The sequence below is a fragment of the Chlorocebus sabaeus genome, chromosome 8 (assembly GCF_047675955.1).
Source record: "Chlorocebus sabaeus isolate Y175 chromosome 8, mChlSab1.0.hap1, whole genome shotgun sequence".
Classification (NCBI taxonomy): Eukaryota; Metazoa; Chordata; class Mammalia; order Primates; family Cercopithecidae; genus Chlorocebus; species Chlorocebus sabaeus.
Genome location: NC_132911.1, coordinates 114,572,873 through 114,577,038, shown reverse-complemented (window position 1 = coordinate 114,577,038; position 4,166 = coordinate 114,572,873). Strand labels below are relative to the sequence as shown.

Below are 4,166 nucleotides of genomic sequence, written 5' to 3'. Positions count from 1 at the left end.
AATTGATCAGCCTTTTCTGGCCTCCAAAAGTGCTGGAATTGCAAACAAACCACTGCACCCTGTCTCAATTTGTTTTCCTTTCTCAGTATTGTGCTGGCTATGTATTTTGCCTTTCCATGTGAACTATACAACAATTTTATCAATATCTGCAAAATAACTCCCAGAGATTTTTTTGAAATTTTAATTAAATTTGGGAAGAATTTATATCTTAATTTTACCGATACATTAACGTAGACTATCTGTCTATATTTTCTTTTATTTATTTCATCAGTAATTTGTAATTTTCTTCATACAGATCTTGTTCATGTTTTTAATCTTTTATGCATTTATTTGTAGTGACATTTTAAAAGAAAGGTTAAAAATTTAGAATTCTAGCAGTCCATCGCATATATTCAAAAAAGCAACTGAGTTTTGTTAAATGATCTTTTATCATGTGTCCTTGCTTACTAGTTTCAGCAGACTTTTGAATATTCTCTAGGATTTTCTTGATAGTCTATTACATCATCTGCAAATAAAGACAGTTTCCTTTTTTTCCTTTCAATCTGTATACATTTGATAGTTTTTAAAAAAATATTTTCCTATGTATAAATTCCTGTACAATCTTAAGTAGGAGTAGTGAAAGAAGAAGACAAAACTGCTTTGTTAATAATCTCAGGAGAAAAGCACCTAGTTTCTCACCACTGTTTGATTTTCAGTGTAGGTTTTTGCAAATAATCTTTCTCGATTTCAGGAAGATGCCCTCTATTTGTGGTTTATTGATACTATCTGTGTTATGTGATGCTATCTGTAGTTTGCCATAGTGTTTTCATGGATGTGTTTTGGAATTTGTTAAAATACTTTTCTGAGTATATTGAAATAATCATACATATTTTTTCTTGTTTAACCTGTTGATATGGAGAATTTCATTGATTGGTGTTCTTTAGTTGAACTAGCTTTGCATACCTGGAGTAAATCCCACTTAAGCATGGTATATAACAATTTTTATGAATTAATGAATTATATTTGCTAATATTTTGTTAACAATTTTTGTATCTATGTTCATAGTGGCAATGAGTAGTTAGTTTTTCTCTACTGTAAAGTCCTTACATTATTTCATTATTAGATTAATGTTGGCATCAGAGAATGAGTTATGGAATGCTCCCTGTGCTTGTATATTCTGGAAAATATTGTAGAGGATTAATGTTATTTTTTCCATAAAAGTTTAGTAGAATTTAACAGTAAAATCATCTGGACCTGGTGCTATTTTGGCATGGTTATTTATTTAATAATAATAAATAAATTTTAATTATATTAATAGTTATTTTATTATCATCAATCTTTTTGGTAGATACAGATCCATTCCTAAAATCTATTTTTCTAGTGTGAATTGGAGAAATAACCCTTATTTCTCCAATTTTCTTGATGTGGAAGTTTAAGGTATTGCAGGTTATCTTTTTAAGTCTAAAAAGTTCTGAGGTTCTCAAACGCAATTAATCAACAAAATTTATATAAGGAATTATATACTAGTGCATTAACAATTATTAAGAAAAAAACAATTATTTTCATGAATTTGTTTTCTTTTTGACAGTAACATGTAGCAGTGTCTTTGGTTTATTACATATTTGGTGAGCCTTGATTAACTTAATTCAGAAAACATTTTGTTAATATTTTTTTCAAGAATTCACAACTTTCGGGCCGGGCGCGGTGGCTCAAGCCTGTAATCCCAGCACTTTGGGAGGTCGAGACGGGCGGATCACGAGGTCAGGAGATCGAGACCAGCCTGGCTAACATGGTGAAACCCCGTCTCTACTAAAAAATACAAAAAAACTAGCCGGGCGAGGTGGCAGGCGCCTGTAGTCCCAGCTACTCGGGAGGCTGAGGCAGGAGAATGGCGTAAACCCGGGAGGCGGAGCTTGCAGTGAGCTGAGATCCGGCCACTGCACCCCAGCCTGGGCCACAGAGCCAGACTCAGACTCCCTCTCAAAAAAAAAAAAAAAAAAAAAAAAAGAATTCACAACTTTCCCTTTCTGTCATCCAATTTATCTTTTTTCTGTAGTTCTAGTTCTCATTTGTCAAATATTACTGCTTCTGGGATGATCTTCCATACCTCTTCTTTTTTCTTTTTGGTTTGAATTTTGTGCCAAGACAATATCAATTGATTTAATATTCCAACTGACTAAATTGCTGCGTTCAATCAGGTACCTATGAAATCCACTGAGTTTGGAATTTCAATTATTATGTTTTACCATTCCAGATCTCTGCTTCTATTTTTCACTGATCAGCCTGTACATTTTGTAAATAAAATAATTTTATCCTTCTTATACTACTAGTTGTACTAATGTTAAAGTTTACTTTATGACCTATTATCTCTGTTTAGGTACTAGAACATTTTTTAAGCAAGAAGTTTATTTCAACAACAAGACATTTGACTTGATTATGTGGGATATCATCAAGGGAAAAAAAAAAGAGAGACTTGAAAGAAAAACTGTTCAGGATTTATTTTATTTAGATTAATTTATCCCTAATTAAAGACAGATTATCCTACATGTCTACGTATAAAAGAAATTATAAAATTGTCCTTGGTTTTATAATGATATATGAAAATGTTAAAATTCTTCAACTGAACAAGCCACACAAGGATTTTTATTTTGTTGTTGTTGTTGCTAAAACAGTGAGAACAAAGTAACTTACTAGAATATAAAGAGAAGAGCTTAATGAGTATGACACTAATGTACAAAGGGGATTTTGTCACAGAACCAGGATTTTCCCCTCTCTCAGCTCCACTTGATGTTGGTCAAAACATACCACTGGCCATTCAGTGAAAAAAAAATACACACACACACATACACACATATATACACATACATATATATGCGCGCGCACACACACATATATATATAATGCACATATGACAACTCTTTTCATTCTTCTTTTTTTTTTTTTTTTTTTTTGATACACAGTCTCACTCTGGCATCAAGGCTAGAGTTTAGTAGTGTGATCTTGGCACACTGCAACCTCCACCCCCTGGGTTCAAGTAATTCTCCTGCCTCAGCCTCCCTAGTAGGGATTACAGGCGTGCACTACTATGTCCAGCTAATTTTTATATTTTTCGTAGAGATGGGGTTTCACCATGTTGGCCAGACTGGTCTCAAACTCATGACCTCAAGTGATCCACCCACCTTTGCTCCCACGTATAACAGTTCTTTTACATACAATTAAGGAATGGACCCAGCGTGCTGGCTCATGCCTGTAATCCCATCAAACTTGAGCTCAGGAGTTTGAGAACAGCCTGGTCAACATAGAGAGATCTCATCTCTACAAAAAATTTTTAATAATAGCTGGGCATGGTGGCACCTGCCTGTAGCCCCAGCTAATGTGGTGGCCGAGTTGGAAGGATTGCTTGAGTCTGGGAGGTCAAGGCTGCAGTAAACCATGATCACATCACTGCACTCCAGCTTGGGCTACAGAGTAAGATCCTGTCCAGAAAAAAAAAAAAAAAAAAAGAAAGAAAGAAAGAAAAAGAAAAAGAAAAGGTGTATCATAGTAGTCAGGATGTGATGGAACCAAATTTCAGTTTCCTAATTGAGAAAGTAATCTTGGTCTGTTAAGGACATTGTTCTGGAATGAAGATGAGATGCACCTTCCCTGGGTGCTTTCCTTTTTCGCAGATCCCTCCTGTCTACTGCTAGAACATATCAGTTGTATCTTCATACCCCATTTCCAAATGTGCAGATGTGTCTGTTTCATCAATTGGCTGCCTGTAAAACTGGAATCTGATTTGCCTCGTTGACAAGCCCTGTCGTTCACAGTAGGCTTTCATTAGTTTACTAAGTGGTGTATACCTCTTCATCTTCATCTTAAACTGCACTACAGAACCATCATGCCACTCTCAAATTAATACCATCATTGTTCTTGGTCTTGAATCTTTCCTTGAGTTTCTCATCAGCCATAGTCCCAGAGTCTTTTTGGCTGCCATTTCACAAAAGAGGTAACAAGTCTGCATAAACAAGCATTCAAAGAAGCACCAGGAGCCTAGAACTGTATATGTTTATTGCTTTTGCTTCTTTTTGCCTATGTTGGTAATCATTAAATTAATGGTGATTATGGTTTATGTGTCATAAAAGTAATCAAGACTTCATATTTCCTCATTATAGATAGTGCTTATATTGGTGATAATCTCCTTCTAA

The 4,166-nt window shown here is 34.7% G+C and overlaps 1 pseudogene; it reads right to left on the bottom strand.

Moving 5' to 3' along the window:
- Positions 1 to 3,583: 3,583 nt before the first annotated feature.
- On the bottom strand, positions 3,584 to 3,929 carry LOC119624759 (small ubiquitin-related modifier 2 pseudogene; annotated as a pseudogene).
- Positions 3,930 to 4,166: the final 237 nt, after the last annotated feature.